This window comes from Dendrobates tinctorius, unplaced genomic scaffold (assembly GCF_039654945.1).
Source record: "Dendrobates tinctorius isolate UK_male_01 unplaced genomic scaffold, ASM3965494v1 ptg000027l, whole genome shotgun sequence".
Taxonomy (NCBI): domain Eukaryota; kingdom Metazoa; phylum Chordata; class Amphibia; order Anura; family Dendrobatidae; genus Dendrobates; species Dendrobates tinctorius.
Genome location: NW_027361695.1, coordinates 18,097,307 through 18,118,134, shown reverse-complemented (window position 1 = coordinate 18,118,134; position 20,828 = coordinate 18,097,307). Strand labels below are relative to the sequence as shown.

The window sequence follows — 20,828 nt, the reverse complement described above, 5'->3', positions numbered from 1 at the left end:
CACCAATCAATCTCCCTCAGCCAGAGAAAGGGTAGGTGCATGCGGTCAGTAAATGATGTGGGTTGGATGCTGCGTACCTGTGCAGCATCCAGATGTTACAGCATAGCGGATGGGATTTCAAGAAATCCCATGCCTACTGTGCGTGCACCGATGCCCGCGGATCACCCAGAGATGGACATGTGGTGTGTCTCTCCAGTTCGCAGCATGTCTATTTATCTTGCAGAGACACAAGCCTCCGTAAGATAAATCTCACCCGTACAATGTATTTGAAGGTTTACCGTATTTTTCGCTTTATAAGACGCTCCGGATTATAAGACGCACCCCAAATTTTGAGGAGAAAAATAGGAAAAAATGTTTTTTTTAATAAAATGGTGGTGCTTCTTATAATCCAGGCGTCGTATTGCTTACCGGTCTGTCCCCGGGGTGCTGTCGCCCACTCTGTCACCGGGGTGCTGTCGCCCACTCTGTCCCCGGGGTGCTGCTGCCCACTCTGTACCTGGTGCTGCCACCACCGCGCTGGGTCCTCCGGGTGCTGCCGCCGCCGCACTGGGTCCCTCGGGTGCTGCCGCCGCTGAGCTGGGTCCCCCCTGGGTCTCTCGGCATTGAAATCTCGGGAGATGAGATTTCAGCGCTGAAATCTCATCTCCCGAGATTTCAATGCGAGATCTCCATCTGCGCTTGCGCGGCGGCCATTTTCCAGGAAGCAAGCCACCGCACAGGCATGGATGGAACGGCAGAGCCCCCCACGCAGCACGGGACAGAGCCCGACGGCGGCGGCAGGCACCGGGGGACCCAGCGCGGCGGCAGCACCCGAGGGACCCAGCGCGGCGGTGGCGGCACCCGGAGGACCCAGCGCGGTGGCGGCAAGTATCGGACACCCGCAGCGGCAGCACAAAAAAAGTATGTTTGCATTGTAAGACGCACCCCTATTTTCCCCCCAAATTTGGGGGGAAAAAAGTGCGTCTTACAAAGCGAAAAATACGGTATTTCCGCATAGTTCAATGGACACATTCAGAATCACCTGCATTCAATAGCTGGCAACACTATGGACGTAGCGGACATGCGCTGCATACAAATTGCTGCCAATTACTGAACGTGTGCAGATACCCTAAAAATTCCAGGAAACAAGCGTTGAATGACTTCAATATTGTCGATCGGGCTCGTTTAGCGGCCTGAACTCAGCGCAAGTAAATACAACAGAAATGTTTCTGAGTGATGGAGCGATATGTGAGCATTTGCAGACCCACTTTAAGCTTTCGCCAAGGGCCCCACTTTGTCTAAAACCGACCCTGCATGGCGGACGCATCCCTCAAAGATCAACCCAACCCACCTCGTCAAGGAATCTCTGAAAAGGGACATCTCATTTGGTGTAAAGTTCATTAATAAAACCTAGTTGAAAAAATGATTTTTAGCCCCAAATACATGAATTTTAAGGAAAAAATACCCATATCCCAACAGTAGGAAAGTGAAGGGTATATGTCAAAGACTGAAATGAAAAAAAAAAGTTGAGAGTTAAAAAAAATTGGGGGCAATAAATATTATAATATGATTACACAGACAATATTTGTCACAGTACTTACAGGTATAAATGTGAAACTATCACATTTTCTGCTTTTATTTTTAAGAAAGTTTTTTGCATTCAGGAAACTTTCTGATGTTCTATTCTCTTTAGATTTATTTCTGAGAATACTGACGATCTGCTGACAAAACCGTTCACTGGTGGTATTGATGATGATGGTAGTGATGACCTCACTGGTGGTAATGATGATGATGGTAGTGATGATCTCACTGGTGGTAATGATTATATTGTTGATGTTGTCCATCTTGAACTGTCCTCCCACCTCTCCTCCTGCTCCCTCTTTGACCGCTTACAATCAGGCTTCCGACTGCACCACTCAACTGAAACTGCCCTAACTAAAGTCACCAACGACCTACTAACCGCCAAGAGCAAGCGACAATACTCAGTCCTTCTTCTCCTGGACCTGTCTTCTGCCTTCGACACTGTGGACCATTCCCTCCTGCTCCAGATTCTCTCATCTCTGGGCATCACAGGCTTGGCCCTATCCTGGATCTCATCATATCTAACAGACTGATGATTCTGTGTCTCCCTCTCCCACACCACCTCCTCACCTTGCCCTTTCTCTGTCAGTGTTCCTCAAGGCTCAGTTCTAGGACCCCTACTCTTCTCCATCTACAACTTTGGCCTGGGACAGCTCATAGAATTCCACAGCTTGCAGTATCATCTCTATGCCGATGACACGCAGATCTACCTATCTGGACCTGACCTCACCTCCTTACTGACCAAAATCCCACAATGTCTGTCCGCTATTTCAGCTTTCTTCTCTGCTCGCTTTCTAAAACTGAACATGGACAAAACAGAATTCATAATCTTTCCCCCATCTCACTCTACCCCTCCACCAGACTTATCCATCAATGTCAATGGTTGCTCACTTTCCCCAGTCCCGCATGCTCGGTGCCTCGGGGTGATCCTCGACTCTGCCCTCGCTTTCAAGCCACTTATCCAAACCCTAACCTCCTGCTGTCGCAATCTCAAAAATATTTCCCGGATCCGTGCATTCCTTGACCATGACACCGCAAAAACACTAGTGCATGCCCTTATCATCTCCGGCCTTGACTACTGCAACCTCCTACTCTCTGGCCTCCCCTCTAGCACTCTGGCACCACTCCAATCCATCCTACATTCTGCTGCACGACTAATCCACCTGTCTCCCCGTTATTCCCCAGCCTCTCCCCTATGCCAAGCCCTTCATTGGCTTCCTATTGTCCAGAGGCTCCAGTTCAAAACCCTAACTATGATATACAAAGCCATCCACAGCCTGTCTCCTCCATACATCAGTGACATGGTCTCCCGGTACCTACCAGCATGCAACCTTCGATCCTCTCAAGATCTCCTTCTCTACTCTCCTCTTATCTCTTCTTCCCACAACCGCATACAAGACTTCTCCCGTGCTTCCCCCATTCTCTGGAATTCCCTCCCCCTACACATCAGACTCTCGCCTACCAAGGAAACCTTCAAAAAGAACCTGAAGACCCACCTCTTCTGACAAACCTATAACCTGCAGTGATCCGCAGTCTACTGATCCGCCGCACAACCAGCTCTACCCTCTCCTAGTGTATCCTCACCCAACCCTGTAGACTGTGAGCCCTTGCGGGCAGGGTCCTCTCTCCTTCTGTACTTATGTGTGTCTTGTACTGCTCATGTTTATTGTACTTGTCTATATTTGCCCCTTTTCACATGTAAAGCGCCATGGATAAATGGCGCTATAAAATTGTATAATAATAATAATAATAATAATAATGTTGTCTAAAAATCTTGACTGTATTCTTTCTTCGTCTCTTTCCTCTTTTCTGATATTGAAGGGACTCTCTGTTTGTGAAAAACAGGAGAAGATAATGTAATTATTTCTTTGGGTGTAATGGAGGAGGCCAACTCAAAATTAGTAAAGGTACTGTCACACTAAGCGATATCGCTAGCAATATCGCTATAACTTGTGACGTTATAGCGATATTGCTAGCGATATCGCTGCGTCTGATACTTACCTACAACCCGCTCCCCCGCTGGTTATCGCTGATCGCGCGAGAACGTTCAGGACCGCTTCTCGTCGTCAGCTTCCTGCTGTGACGACGAGCGACGCGTGGAGCCGGGTGGGAGGACGCAGGATCGCCTGGTGTGACAGGTAAGTAGCGACCCCCGTCCCCAGCGATGTCGCTGGTGAGATCTGCCAGTGTGGCAGCTCACTAGCGACCACTTAGCGATGCACCAGCGATCCTGACCGCGTCATATCGCTGGTCGGGATCGCTGGTACATCGCTAAGTGTGACAGTACCTTTAGGCCTCATTCAGATGTTTTGGGGTTGTTTTTGCATGCAAAGAGAACATTTTCATCCATTTTTGGTCAATGTGTCCGCTTTTTCCATCACGGTACAATCGTTTTTTCCTCTATCCAAAAAATAAGTTCTCCTACCCTTTAAGCAGTAAAAAAAAATATGCAGTTCATTTGCATTTTTTTTTATAGACCCAAATTATTGTACTTACCTGGGTCATCACTTATTATTTCTATCAGCTCATCTTCTTCCTGAACCTTTGTTTTGTTACTGAAAATAGGAAATAGAGAAAATCTTTAATCTCCTTATCATGGGCAGGAATTCTAGAAGGAAGCAATGTGCAGAATAATGCATTGTCCAACTCCAGGAAATGCACCCTATTAAGAGCGGTTATAGGAAGCTTCGCCCCCAGCAATTTGCCTCCAGCAGTTCGCCCCGGGTACATTTCGCCCCCAACATTTGGCGCCCAGGATGTTTCGCCACCGCACATTTCGCCCCCAGCGTTTCGAACCTGGATGTTTCGCCCCCGGATGTTTCACCTACAGCATTTTGTCCCTGGATGGGTCGCCATCTGATGTTTCGCCCCAAGCATGTTGACTCCTGATGTTTCACCCTCAGCTTTTGGGGTCAACATGCAGGGAACAAAACATCTAGGGTTGAACATACCTGAGGGTAAAATATATAGGACCCCAATTGCTGGGGATTCCTGTGGCTGCCTTTTCAGCAGCTCACCCAGTGTCTCATCTGGCTGGCCTTAAAGGAGTATTATCACCCTAGAACACAAAAAAACTGACATACTTACCTGTCACAGCTGCAGCTCCTTGGGTATGGGGCGAAATGTGCGGGGGTGAAATGTGCGGGGTCGAAACATCCTGGGGGCCAAATGTGCGGGGGCGAACTGCTGGGGGCGAACTGCGGGGGGCGAACTGCTGGGGGCGAAACATCCAAATCCCATATAACACAGTCCACATAGTATATAACACAGCCACATAGAATATATCATAGCCCACATAGTATATAACACAGCCCACATAGTATATAACACAGCCCACATAGTATATAACACAGCCACATAGTATATAACACAGTCCACATAGTATATAACACAGCCCACATAGTATATAACCCAGCAACATAGTATACTGTATAACACAGCCACATAGTATATAACACAGGCCACATAATATATAACATAGCCTATAAAGTATGTAACACAACCACATAGTATATAACACAGTCCACATAGTATATAACACAGTCCACATAGTATATAACACAGCAACATAGTATATAACACAGCCCACATAGTATATAACACAGCCACAAAGAATATAACACAGCCCACATAGAAGATAATACAGCCCACATAATATATAACACAGCCCACATAGTATATAACAAAGCCACATAGTATATAACAGAGCCCACATAGAATATAATACATCCCACATAGAATATAATACAGCCCACATAGTGTATAAACACAGCCACATAGTATATAACACAGCCACATAGTATATAACACAGCCCACATAGTATATAACACAGCCACATAGTATATAACACAGCCACATAGTATATAACACAGGCCACATAGTATATAACACAGCCCACATAGTATATAACACAGCCACATAGTATAAAACACAGCCCACATAGTATATAACACAGCCACATAGTATACAACACAGTCCACATAGTATATAACACAGCCCACATAGTATATAACACAGCCACATAGTATACTGTATAACACAGTCACATAGTATATAACACAGGCCACATAATATATAACATAGCCTATAAAGTAAGTAAAACAGCCACATAGTATATAAGACAGTCCACATAGTATATAACACAGTCCACATAGTATATAACACAGCCACATAGTATATAACACAGCAACATAGTATATAACACAGCCCACATAGTATATAACACAGCCACATAGTATATAACACAGCCACATAGTATAAAACACAGCCCACATAGCATATAACACAGCCCACATAGTATATAGCACAGTCCATATAGTATATAACACAGCCATATAGAATATAGCACAGCCACATAGAATATAACACAGCCCACATAGTATATAACACAGCCACATAGTATATAACACAGCCACATAGTATATAACACAGGCCACATAGTATATAACACAGCCCACATTGTTGTGAGTTCATTTTTCCCTTCACCATTGAGGTCTGATGAACTCCCTCCTCTGGTGAAGGAAGGTAGTGAGACTGATTACCAAACACCTGGGCAGCTAGATGATGACTGGGTGGCTGGAGTTGAGATCTGGATATAAGGCTGCCGACGCCCTTCTTCCTGGCTGGTGATTTTCCTGCTGGATTCTTGGAGACCAGTCTGATTCCTGCATCTCAAAGCTAAGTTTTTCTGCTCTGCTTTGTACTCTTCAGTTTTGTTTTTGTTTTGCCTTGTTTTTTGGGAGTTCTGCCATCCCCGGCCGGGGGTGAGCTGAATTCCATTTTTGTCTCTGATCTGTTGATCTTTTGCTCTGTCTTTGGAATATACCTGAGTGCTGATATAGTCTTTTGAAGCCTAGCGACTTCAGGGCCTGTTTTTCCTATCAGTCGGTTGGCTCAGTTTGATAGGGTTTTTGCGGATGGCAGACAGCAGCTTTCCTATCCTGTCCTATGTAGTTAGCTTGGGCCCCATCATTTGCTCAACCTATCTTTCTATCTGTGTTAGTGTTTTCATCTTGCTTCACCGTCATTATATGTTGGGGGCTGCCTATTGCTTTGGGGTCTGCTCTGGGGCAGTTTAGTTTTTCCCCTTTCTGTCTTTAGGCTATGTAGCTCTCCGGCTGTGATTGAGGGGCCTAGGACACCGTAGGAACCCCCCACGGCTACTGCTAGTTGTTGTGGATAGGTTCAGGGGTCTGCAATCCGATAGCTGCCAACCTCTCTGGTTTTTCTGGACTTAGCTGGTATTTTGTTTTTTCCTCCTTCGGTGACTCATCATAACAGAATCACCAGCCATACCGCAGATCCTAGGGTACTCAATAGCAGGAGAGAATTATATAAAAAAAAAAAAAAAAAAAAGGGAATGAAAAAAAAAAAAAGAAAAAAAAAGTGTCAGAATTTTTTTTTTTTTGTTTGTGCATATTTTTTCCTCTATATCTCTGAGGCCGTAGGGGGAATTTTTCTCTCAATGGAGATGAAGCAATTGTCTGATTGTGTGGAGCAGCTCGCTGCTGAAGTGCGGGGAATTTCTGCCTATCTTGCTCATTCACATGCTGCTGAACCAAAGATTCCTACTCCTGATGTGTTTTTTGGGGATCGGTCTAAATTCTTGAATTTCAAGAATAATTGTTAATTATTTTTTGCCTTGAAGCATAACTCGTCAGGGAACTCCGCGCAGCAGGTTAAAATTGTCATCTCTTTGCTGCGCGGCGATCCCCAGGATTGGGCGTTTTCTTTGAAACCTGATGATCCTATTCTGAATAATGTGAACGCATTTTTTCAAGCCTTGGGGTTGTTGTATGATGAACCTAATGCTATTGATCAGGCTGAAAAGACCCTGTTGGCATTAAGCCAGGGTCGAGATTCGGCAGAGTTGTACTGTCAAAAATTCCGAAAGTGGGCGGTCCTTACTACCTGGAATGATGGTGCCTTGGCAGTCCTCTTTCGGAAGGGTTTGTCAGAAACTGTAAAAGATACTATGGTGGGATTTCCTGTTCCCTCTGGTCTTGACGATTCTATTTCATTAGCCATTCAGGTGGATCGGCGTTTACGTGAACGCAAAACTACACGAGAGATGTTGCCACCTGTTGAACAAATGTCTGAACCTATGCAATGTGATAGAGTTTTGTCTAGGGTGCAACGTCAGGAGTTCAGAAGGCGTAATAAGCTGTTTTTTTTTGTGGAGATGCCTTGCATATTATTTCTGTCTGCCCTAAACGAGAGAAACGTTGTGCACACATGTTTTCTGTGGGTGGTGTTCAACCTAAGTTTCTTCTGGCAATTACTCTGATCTGCTCCCTGTCCACATTTTCCGCCAAGGCTTTTGTGGATTCAGGAGCAGCTCTGAATCTGATGGACTTGGATTTTGCTAAACGTTGTGGATTTCCTATGACACCTCTGCAGACGCCTATCCCTTTGAGGGGTATTGTTGCTACTCCTTTGGCGAAGAATAAACCTCAGTTTTGGACCCAGGTGGTAATGCGGGTCGCCCCAGACCATCAAGAAAATTGCAGATTTTTGGTGTTGCATAATTTGCATGATACCATTGTTTTGGGGTTTCCCTGGTTGCAAATCCATAATCCAGTTCTGCATTGGAAATCTTTGTCTGTGGTGAGTTGGGGTTGTCGGTGTGCCCTTAGTGATGCTCCTGTTTTCTCCACCTCTCCCCAGTCGCATGATGTTCCTGACTATTTGGCGGACTTTTATGATGTATTTAGTGAGAATGAGTCTGCGTCTTTGCCTCCTCATAGGAGTTATGACTGTGCAATTGAGCTGAACCCGAGGTGTAAATTCCCCAAGGGTCGGCTTTTCAATTTATCTGTACCCAAGCACGAGGCTATGCGAGCCTATATTAAGGAGGCATTGGAGAAGGGTCATATTAGACCATCCTCTTCACCCTTAGGTGCTGGTTTTTTTTTTGTGGCTAAAAAGGATGGTTCATTAAGGCCTTGTATTGACTATCGTGCCCTCAACAAAATTACTGTTAAATATCAGTATCTGTTACCCCTGATTTCTGATCTATTCTCCAGAGTTAAAGGTGCTTACTGGTTTACCAAGCTTGACCTCAGGGGGGCGTATAATCTTATTCGCATTAAGCATGGGGATGAATGGAAGATGGCGTTTAATACTCCGGAGGGACATTTTGAGTACCTCGTGATGCCTTTTGGGCTCTCTAATGCCCCTTCTGACTTCCAGTGTTTCATGAACGATATATTCCGAGACTTTGTGGATAAATTTTTGATTATCTGTCTGGATGATATTTTGATCTTCTCCAAGAATTGGGACTCTCATGTGGAACATGTTCGGACTGTGTTCTGGATTTTGAGGGAGAATTTCCTGTATGTCAAGTTATCGAAATGCCTTTTTGGGGTACAGAGGGTTTCATTTTTGGGATTTATTTTGTCTCCGTCAACTATTGAAATGGACCCGGCCAAGGTACAGGCCATTTATGATTGGGTTCAGCCCACTTCTTTGAAGGCCCTCCAGAAGTTTTTGGGTTTTGCTAATTTTTATCGGAAATTTATAGCTAATTTTCTCTGGTATTGCCAAGCCATTGACGGATTTGACTAGGAAGGGTGCTGATGTGCTGAATTGGTCTCTGGAGGCTGTTTCTTCCTTTCAGGAGCTGAAGCAAAGATTCACTTCTGCTCCGCTTTTGCGGCAACCTGATGTCTCACTCCCGTTTCAGGTGGAGGTGGATGCTTCTGAGATTGGTGCAGGAGCGGTGTTGTCCCAAAAAGATCCTGTGACATCTAAAATGAATCCTTGTGCTTTCTTTTCCCGAGAGTTCTCCCCATCCGAACGTAACTATGATGTGGGGAATCGGGAACTGTTGGCCATGAAATGGGCATTTGAAGAGTGGAGACATTGGTTGGAGGGAGCCAAACACCAAGTCGTGGTCCTTACTGACCACAAGAATTTGATTTACCTGGAGTTGGCCAAGCGCTTGAATCCTAGACAGGCTAGGTGGGCCTTGTTTTTCACACGTTTTGATTTTGTGGTCTCTTTTCTTCCGGGCACTAAGAATGTCAAGGCAGACGCCCTCTCTAGGAGTTTCCTTGCTGATTCTCCTGTTGTGACTAGTGTTGAGCATTCCGATACCGCAAGTATCGGGTATCGGCCGATACTTGCAGTATCGGAATTCCGATACCGACTTCCGATATTTTTTCAATATCGGAATTCGGCATCGGAATCGGAAGTTCAAAGTTGATTGACAGACTGACGTCATCATGATGCGCGGTGTGTGCGCATCATGATGCGCCGTCATTTCGGGCCTTCCGGGGGTCTCTGCCGGCCTGGCGGGGGGCTGTGCCGGCCTGCCGGGGGGCTGTGTGGACTGCCCGGGGTCTGTACCGGCCTGCCGGGGGGCTGTGCCGGCCTGCCGGTGGTCTGTGCACCCTGTGGGGGTCTGTACCGGCCTGCCGGGGGGCTGTGCCGGCCTGCCGGTGGTCTGTGCACCCTGTGGGGGTCTGTACCGGCCTGCCGGGGGGCTGTGCCGGCCTGCCGGGGGGCTGTGCACCCTGTGGGGGTCTGTACCGGCCTGCCGGGGGGCTGTGCTGATGTCCGGGGGTCTGTGCAAGCATCGTCCGATGGGACTACAAGTCCCATCGGGCGATGCCTGCTACCATGACAGTGATTGACACATTAGCCAATGATGGGACAGTAGTAGTCCCATCATCCGGCTAATGTGTTAAATGTTAAAAAAAAAAAATACTACATACATACTACATGCATGCTACATACATACTACATGCTACATACATACTACATATATACTACATACATACTACATACATGCTACATACATACTACATGCATGCTACATGCATGCTACATACATGCTACATACATACCACATACATACTACATACATACTACATATATACTACATGCATGCTACATACATACTACATGCTACATACATACCACATACATACTACATACATGCTACATACTACATACATACTACATACATACTACATGCATGCTACATGCATGCTACATGCATACTACATGCATACTACATGCTACATACATACCACATACATACTACATACATGCTACATACTACATACATGCTACATACATGCTACATACATGCTACATACATGCTACATGCATGCTACATACATACTACATGCATGCTACATACATACTACATGCTACATACATACCACATACATACTACATACATACTACATACATACTACATACATACTACATGCTACATACATACTACATATATACTACATGCATGCTACATACATACTACATGCTACATACATACCACATACATACTACATACATGCTACATACATACTACATATATACTACATGCATGCTACATACATACTACATATATACTACATGCATGCTACATACATACTGCATGCTACATGCATGCTACATGCATGCTACATACATACTACATGCTACATACATACCACATATATACTACATACATACAATACATTCATACAATACATACATAGACATACAGTACATATAACATAGAGTAACATACTTACCAATACTTGTCACATTGTTCCCCGAAGCCATTGTCTTTTCCGGAATAAATATTAACATAACAAACCACAAAAATACTCACCCACGATCCGAAGCAGTTCACGAGTGTGTCCCACGACGATCTTGGGTAGAGAACTGCAGCATCAGTTTCCATCAGAATTCCATCAGAATTTCCCACGCAGCAATGGCATAAAGTGAGACTAGGGACTTTTTTTTTTTTAAGTGGCGGAGGAATACAGTGCGGAAGGATACCTACCTTCCGTCATTGGATTCCTGCAGCCCGTAGAGAACGGCAGCATCATCTGATGCTGCCGTTCTCTACCCAAGATCATCGTGGGACACACTCGTGGACTGCTTCGGATCGTGGGTGAGTATTTTTGTGGTTTGTTATGTTAATATTTATTCCGGAAAAGACAATGGCTTCGGGGAACAATGTGACAAGTATTGGTAAGTATGTTACTCTATGTTATATGTACTGTATGTCTATGTATGTATTGTATGAATGTATTGTATGTATGTAGTATATATGTGGTATGTATGTAGCATGTAGTATGTATGTAGTATGTATGTAGCATGCATGTAGCATGCAGTATGTATGTAGCATGCATGTAGTATATATGTAGTATGTATGTAGCATGCATGTAGTATGTATGTAGTATGTATGTAGCATGCATGTAGTATGTATGTAGCATGTATGTAGCATGTATGTAGTATGTATGTAGTATGTATGTAGTATGTAGCATGTATGTAGTATGTATGTGGTATGTATGTAGCATGTAGTATGTATGTAGCATGCATGTAGTATGTATGTAGCATGCATGTAGTATGTATGTAGCATGCATGTAGCATGCATGTAGTATGTATGTAGTATGTATGTAGTATGTAGCATGTATGTAGTATGTATGTGGTATGTATGTAGCATGTATGTAGCATGCATGTAGCATGCATGTAGTATGTATGTAGCATGTATGTAGTATGTATGTGGTATGTATGTAGCATGTAGTATGTATGTAGCATGCATGTAGTATGTATGTAGCATGCATGTAGTATGTATGTAGTATGTATGTAGCATGTATGTAGTATGTATGTAGTATGTATGTAGTATGTATGTAGTATGTATGTAGTATGTAGCATGTATGTAGTATGTATGTGGCATGTATGTAGCATGTATGTAGCATGCATGTAGTATGTATGTAGCATGCATGTAGTATGTATGTAGCATGTATGTAGTATGTATGTAGTATATATGTAGTATGTATGTAGCATGTAGTATGTATGTAGCATGCATGTAGTATGTATGTAGTATTTTTTTTTTTTTTTTTAACATTTAACACATTAGCCGGATGATGGGACTACTACTGTCCCATCATTGGCTAATGTGTCAATCACTGTCATGGTAGCAGGCATCGCCCGATGGGACTTGTAGTCCCATCGGACGATGCCTGCACAGCCCCCCGGAGCCTGCACAGCCCCCCGGCAGGCTGGCACAGCCCCCCGGAGCGTGCATAGCCCCCCGGCAGGCCAGCACAGCCCCCCGGAGCCTGCACAGCCCCCCGGCAGGCCGGCACAGACCACCGGAGCCTGCACAGCCCCCCAGCAGGCCGGCACAGACCACCGGCAGGCCGGCACAGCCCCCCGGCAGGCCGGCACAGACCACCGGAGCCTGCACAGACCCCCTGGCAGGCCGGCACAGCCCCCCGAAAGGCCCGTACAGACCCCAGAGAGGCTGTACAAGGGCAGGAAAGGGTTTTTCTTATTCCGATACCGGAAGTCCCATAGACTTGAATGGGACTTCCGGTATCGGAATCGGCGATACCGATACTTTTTTTAAAGATCGGCCGATACCATCCGATACGATACTTTGAAGTATCGGACGGTATCGCTCAACTCTAGTTGTGACTAAGCCTGCTGCCATCTTAGGCGAAGGGGTAGTTCTTTCTGCCATCTCGCCCGATTTGAGATGTGCTCTGGAAGAGTTTCAGGAGGACAAACCTGAGCGTTGTCCCAGTGGAAAGTTGTATGTTCCTGACCAGTGGAGCAAGAGAGTGATGTCTGAAGTTCATTGCTCTGCATTGGCTGTTCATCCAGGTATTTTTGGTACTAGAGATCTGGTGAGTCGGTCTTTTTGGTGGCCCGCCTTGTCTCGTGATGTCAGGAATTTTGTGCAGTCCTGTGGGACTTGCTCCTGGTCTAAACCTTGTTCTCGCTCTAGTGGCTTGTTGATGCCTTTGCCGGTGCCCAGGAGGCCATGGACCCATATTTCAATGGATTTTATCTCTGATATGCCTGTCTCTCAGAGAATGACTGTTATTTGGGTGATTTGTGATAGATTCTCTAAGATGGTCCATCTTGTACCACTCCCTAAGTTGCCATCTTCCTCTGAGTTGGTGCCCTTGTTTTTGCAACAGGTGGTTCGCTTGCACGGGATTCCTGAGAACATTGTATCTGACAGAGGAGTTCAGTTTGTGTCTAGATTTTGGAGGACTTTCTGTTCCAAGCTGGGAATTCAGTTGTCCTTCTCCTCTGCGTTTCACCCTCAGACCAATGGGCAGACGGAGAGAACAAACCAGACTTTGGAGTCGTATTTGAGATGTTTTATTTCTGCCGATCAGGATGATTGGGTTTCATTTTTGCCCTTGGCCGAATTTGCTTTAAATAATAGAGCTAGTTCTGCCACTTTGATGTCACCTTTTTTTTGTAACTTTGGTTTTCACCCTCGATTTTCTTCAGGGCAGGTGGAGCCTTCTGCCTGCCCAGGTGTTGACACTGTGGTGGAGAGAATGCACCAGATCTGGGACCAAGTAGTGGATAAGTTGTCTCTCTCCCAGGAAAAGGCCCAGCGGTTTTCCAACCGGCGTAGGACCGTTGGTCCCCAGTTTAAGGCGGGTGATATGGTTTGGTTGTCATCAAAAAATGTCGCTATGAAGGTGGCTTCTCCTAAGTTTAAGCCTAGATTTATTGGACCTTACAAGATTTTGGAGATTATTAATCCGGTCTCTTTTCGGTTGGCTCTTCCTGGCACATTTAAAATTCATAATGTGTTTCATAAGTCCTTGTTGAAGAGGTTTGTTGAACCAGTAGTTCCTGTGGTGGCACCTCCTGACCCTATATTGGTTGAAGGTAAAATGGAATATGAGGTAGAGAAGATACTGGATTCCCGTCTGGCTAGACGGAGACTCCAGTATTTGGTTAAGTGGAAGGGTTATGGTCAGGAGGATAATTCCTGGGTCTCTGCCTCTGATATTCATGCCGAAAGATTGGTGCGTGCCTTTCATCGGGCTCACCCGGATCGCCCTGGTGGCATGGATGAGGGTTCGGTGACCCCTCCTCAAGGGGGAGGTACTGTTGTGAGTTCATTTTTCCCTTCACCATTGAGGTCTGATGAACTCCCTCCTCTGGTGAAGGTAGTGAGACTGATTACCAAACACCTGGGCAGCTAGATGATGACTGGGTGGCTGGAGTTGAGGACTGGATAAAAGGCTGCCGACGCCCTTCTTCCTGGCTGGTGATTTTCTTGCTGGATTCTTGGAGACCAGTCTGATTCCTGCATCTCAAAGCTAAGTTTTTCTGCTCTGCTTTGTACTCTTCAGTTTTGTTTTTGCTTTGCCTTGTTTTTTGGGAGTTCTGCCATCCCCGGCCGGGGGTGAGCTGAATTCCATTTTTGTCTCTGATCTGTTGATCTTTTGCTCTGTCTTCAGAATATACCTGAGTGCTGATATAGTCTTTTGAAGCCTAGCGACTTCAGGGCCTGTTTTTCCTATCAGTCGGTTGGCTCAATTTGATAGGGTTTTTGCGGATGGCAGACAGCAGCTTTCCTATCCTGTCCTATGTATTTAGCTTGGGCCCCATCATTTGCTCAACCTATCTTTCTATCTGTGTTAGTGTTTTCATCTTGCTTCACCGTCATTATATGTTGGGGGCTGCCTATTGCTTTGGGGTCTGCTCTGGGGCAGTTTAGTTTTTCCCCTTTCTGTCTTTAGGCTATGTAACTCTCCGGCTGTGATCGAGGGGTCTAGGGCACCGTAGGAACCCCCACGGCTACTGCTAGTTGTTGTGGATAGGTTCAGGGGTCTGCAGTCCGATAGCTGCCAACCTCTTTGGTTTTTCTGGACTTAGCTGGTAATTTGTTTTTTCCTCCTTCGGTGACTCATCATAACACCACATAGTATATAACACAGGCCACATAGTATATAACACAGCCAACATAGTATATAACACAGGCCACATAGTATATAACATAGCCCACATAGTATATAACACAGGCCACATAGAATATAACACAGTCCACATAGTATATAACACAGTCCACATAGTATGTAACACAGCCACATAGTATATAACACAGCCCACATAGAATATAATACAGCCCACATAATATATAACACAGCCCACATAGTATATAACACAGCCCACATAGTATATGACATAGTCCACATAGTATATAACACAGTCCACATAGAATATAACACAGCCCACATAGTACATAACACAGCCACATAGTATATAACACAGTCCACATAGTATATAACACAGTCCACATAGTATATAACACAGACACATAGTATATAACACAGCCAAATAGAATATAACACAGCCCACATAGAACATAATACAGCCTACATAATATATAACACAGCCCACATAGTATATAACACAGCCACATAGTATATAACACAGTCCACATAGAATATAATACAGCCCACATAGTATATAAACACAGTCACATAGTATATAACACAGCCACATAGTATATAACACAGCCCACATAGTATATAACACAGCCACATAGTATATAACACAGCCACATAGTATATAACACAGCCACATAGTATATAACACAGGCCACATAGTATATAACAGCCACATAGTAAATAACACAGCCACATAGAATATAACACAGCCCACATATAATATAATATAATACAGCCCACATAATATATAACACAGCCCACATAGTATATAACACAGCCCACATAGTATATAACACAGTCCACATAGAATATAACACAGCCCACATAGTATATAACACAGCCACATAGTATATAACACAGCCACATAGTATATAACACAGCCACATAGTATATAACACAGCCCACATAGAATATAACACAGCCCACATAGTATATAACACAGCCACATAGTATATAACACAGCCACATAGTATATAACACAGCCACATAGTATATAACACAGCCCACATAGAATATAACACAGCCCACATAGTATATAACACAGCCACATAGTATATAACACAGGCCACATAGTATATAACACAGCCCACATAGTAAATAACACAGCCACATAGTATATAACACAGCCACAAAGTATATAACACAGTCCACATCGCCCCCCCCGAGAATGGCCCCACAGTCCAGAACTCACTGATATATTAAAAAACTCCACAATTTTCACCTCTCCTCGTGCCATGCGCTGCTCCCGTCTGGCTCCTACATAAACATAAAAAGTACCAGCACAAAGTCAAGAAAATTTCATGTATATAAACTCAGATACATATCAGAAAATACGGAGAAAAAAATGAGTTTACCATATACAATGAAAAATAAGTGTTTATTAATATAGAAGTTCATCAATTACATAAATAGTAAAATGTACAATAAAATATATCATATGTCAATTAGTATGTATGGATACACATGATTCACAAGACTGATGGCCACAGACTATGAGCAGAACATAATAGCAGGACAGAGCAAAAAATAACCTATGTCAAACCAATGGTAATAGAAAGAGTTAATGTAAACATCAGGCAGCTGATTCACTCAGTATCAGGAGGCTCATATAGCCAACCATGCAGTGCAATGGTATGCTGAACAAGTGCCCCTAAATCATAAACATCACCATGGTAGTGTGGGAGGAACGGCCCCCGTCGAGTGTCCGGACCGGAACCAAGGGAGCCGTCATCTGGGTTCCAGATGAAACTGTCCCCGGGGGACAGAGTTTGAGGACAGGCTGTTGTGACAGACAGATGGGCTGGGGGAGGGACCAATATAAAGGAGGCGGGGAATCCCCGGGACGATGAGTCAGCAGACTGTGACAGAGGCAGCAGGAGACTGTGGGAGCGACTGCAAGATAGAGCGACCTACCAGTGCCAGGGAAGATGCCGACTGAGGACTCCAGAGGGACGGTGCCAGGGCGATCATCCGAGATTTGCTGCCCCGCTCCAGCCCGCGGCTGCAGCCTACCCGCGGTCGCTGCCATCTCGCTCCAGCCCGCGGCTGCGACCTGTTTCCCGCCACCCGCCCTGCTCTCACCAGTGACCGCGGCAAGTACAGTGGCGCCGGCGGCCACCACTGTCCCGCTCCGGTTCGCAGCAGGGGCCGAGCTTCTGCTGGCCGTGGACTCCCCGTCGCAGCCGTTAGCTGCGCAGGTGGTCTGTGATTCGCCACCCTACATCGCAGCCACTTGCCCCAGTCTGGGAACTGCGGCCCATCCGTCCAAGGACTCAGCCGGGGCCTGTGGGGCTCCAGTGTCATCAGAGCGCTGGAGCGTGCGAAGACTACGCCAACTCCTCAGCAACTGGACCCAGCGACTACTACGCCGAAAGACCACCATCCCGAACGGCGAGGGACGCCTGGACGGCTAAGTTGACTATATATTTACCGACCCGTAGTCGGCCATACCGTGGCCCTATAGTGACCGGCTATTGCCGGAAGTAGTCGTGTTCTACCCGTTTGTGTTTGCTTATTTTAGAGCCCCTGCGAGGACAACTCGTGTTACTGTGGCGCCCCTGAGACTTCAGTCGCCACAGGTGTACTGCACCTCCTCCTGAGGTGTGGTGCCCCACCATCCAGGTAAGGTGAGAACTCCTGACCACGTTCCAACACTCGCATCCCACACAACATGGTAGTTCAGCAAAGCCACATTGCGGCTCCTTGCTTAGAGGGTAGCAGAGCACCTTTGGTGGTTCCCTGCTTGGAACACGAAACGTGCTGGGAGGCGGGTGGAGTTTAGACTGCATAAAGAGCGGGAAGAGTTAGGCTACTTTCACACATCAGTTTTTTGCCGTCAGGCAGGATCCGGCTATTTTTAGAAAAAACGGATCCGGCATAAATTTTGGAGAACTGTAGAAACGCATCCGTTTTTTTGCTGGATCCGTCTAGCAGGTTATATCTGTTTCCTGGGGGCTGGCCAATTAGATCTGAGCATGCGCAGACATAAAAAAACGGATCCGGTGGCTGGATCCGTCTTTTTCTGGATCCGGCACATTCCGGCGCCCATAGACTTTCATTGTAGCAAAAAGCTGGAAGCGCCGGATCCGGCGCTTCCGGCTTTTTCGCCGGAGACAAAAAACGTTACAGTAGCCGTTTTTTCCAGACGCCGGAATGAGACAAGTAGCTGGATCCGGCAAAAAACGGATGAAAAGCAATGCCATCCGGCGCGATCCGGCGCTAATGCAAGTCAATGGGGAAAAACTGGATCCGGCATTGCATTTTGCCGGATCCGGTTTTACAAAAAAAAGCCGGATCGCGCCTGACGGCAAAAAACTGATGTGTGAAAGAGGCCTTAGTTAGTCAGTCAGTAGTTAGTCAGTCAGTCAGCGAGAGAGAGAGTCACTCGGACAGGAGTGAGGATTCCTGGAAGAGGGATGGAGGAAGGAGTGCTGCAGCTGCCTCAGTGATCTGAACCAGCTGGCACAGGAAAGGAAAGAAGGAGAAAGACATTGGACTGAAACCTGACCTTCTATGAGAGAGAGGGATTAGTACAGAATGAAAGAGAAAAATGGAACAGAGAGGACGTTGGTTAGAGGAGAACCCTGCCTAGAAGTTCTAAGCGCAAGGCCGGGGCCTGGTCCCCGAGGTTGTGGGGATACTGAAGGCTCTGCAGCAGACACCGGTGGAGTAGTGGGCTACTCCCATCTAAGACATGGGGGCACAACAGCAACTTGGATAGTGAGCCGGGACTCAGGAGTAAGGAGTCCCCGAAGCAGGCTACAGCTGTCTGCCGTACAAGTAGAGTTCTTGGGAACATCTGTCAGGAGGCACTCCAGTGTAACTCAGTACTAGGAGTACTTCAGTAAAAGGCGCTATAGAGGAGACATTCAGAAAGGTACATGTTGGCGGAGTGTTCGAAGGGAGCATCCTATCTTGCCTGGAGGTTGACTGAGCCCAGGATCCGGAGGACACAGCACGGAGACAGGCATCTGTGTGAACTGCAGACTGTGAGTAAAGCTTTGGAACTACATGCCCTGGTGTCCTCCACTTATTCCCGCATCACTACACCCCGCAAAGCTACATCTGGGCAACGGCCTCTACACCGCCTGTGCCTCTCCTCCATTGCTACATCTACACTGCCCTGGGACTACGGCTCCACCTGTGGGGAGCTTCACCATCTTGGCTGCAAACCACCACCAGTCCCAGAGGATCTGCATGCAGCGTCGGTCCAACACCTCACTTGCCGAACACCACAGGTGGCGTCACAAACTATTCATAAATTTTATTTCATTGTTCATTCACCCCCTTTTTTGCCATGGAGCCCTAGGGCCACGGACCGGGTCACAGCTTCCGTGACACTCCCATTGAGATCAACGGGCCCGATACCGAGTACCCCGCTAGGCCCTGGTGTGGGCGCTCCATTACCGCTTTTGGTGATCAAGCCATGACTGAGGAAAGTTCCCTCTAGTCTTATAAACATTATTATAGAAAGCACCAAACTGTCTCCCGACTCGTCACTGCATCCTGCGTACCTGCAATTACCACAGTATCAACAATAAATATATTTATGTATACATTACGTATGCAAAGACCGCTACATGACTAAGTAAAGAATGAAGAGGTTAATTACCCATAATGACTGCCCGTGCTGTGACCACGTTCCCCAACGCACGTTTCGCTTGATATTTCGTCGCTTCCTCAGGGGGCTCCTGTCTCAACGGCTGCACTGCCTGGCACACAGTGAGTGCGCGATGACGTCATCACACACCCGCAGTGTCAGAGGCAGAGGGGAATGATGGGAGAGGAGGCATCAGCTGACGCTCTCTCCTCCATCATTGCTTTGAACCGGAACCACCATGAGCACCGCAGGAAAGGCTATTAAATGCAAGGCCGCTATTGCCTGGGAACCATGCAAGCCCCTCAGCATTGAAGATATTGAAGTAGCTCCTCCAAAGGCTCATGAAGTCAGAATAAATCGTGCAGAGCTTGCGATGGCCAACACAGTAACATCTGCAAAAAATTAGAGTTTGCATTTGGAGCTCAGTCAGGACTGATGGATGATGGTGCAAGCAGATTTACCTGTAAAGGCAGAGCGATTTATCATTACGCATGCACAAGTACATTCACTGAATACACTGTGGTGTCTGACATTTACGTTGCCAAAGTGGATGCCCGTGCCCTTGTTGAAGTTTGTCTTATAGACTGTGGATTTGCTACTGGATATGGTGCAGCTGTCAACACTGCTAAGGTGACCAAGCGCTCTAGTTGTGCTGTTTTTGGCTTGGGAGGAGTTGGTTTTTCAGCAATTGTAGGATGCAAGCGCTACACGAATCATTGGAGTAGGTTCACATAAGGATAAGTATCCAAAAGCCTTACAACTGGGAGCCACTGAGTGCCTAAACCCAAAGGTTTACGATAAACCCATTCATGAGGTCATTACTGAGCTAACTAATGGAGGAGTGGATTTTGCCGTTGAATGTGCAGGACGCACTGAAACCATGCTGACTGCTCTCCAGTGTACTTACTGTGGAAATGGTGTTGCTTGTTTGCTCATGAAGTCAGAATAAATCGTG

At 46.1% G+C, this 20,828-nt stretch overlaps 1 long non-coding RNA gene and 1 pseudogene across 3 annotated transcripts in view; one reads left to right on the top strand and one right to left on the bottom strand.

Annotated features, from left to right (window-relative positions):
• Positions 1-20,828, bottom strand: part of LOC141084843 (uncharacterized) — a 96,784-nt gene that overhangs the window by 28,725 nt on the left and 47,231 nt on the right. The window lies entirely within an intron of this gene.
• LOC141084722 (NADP-dependent alcohol dehydrogenase-like) lies at positions 20,112-20,822 on the top strand (annotated as a pseudogene).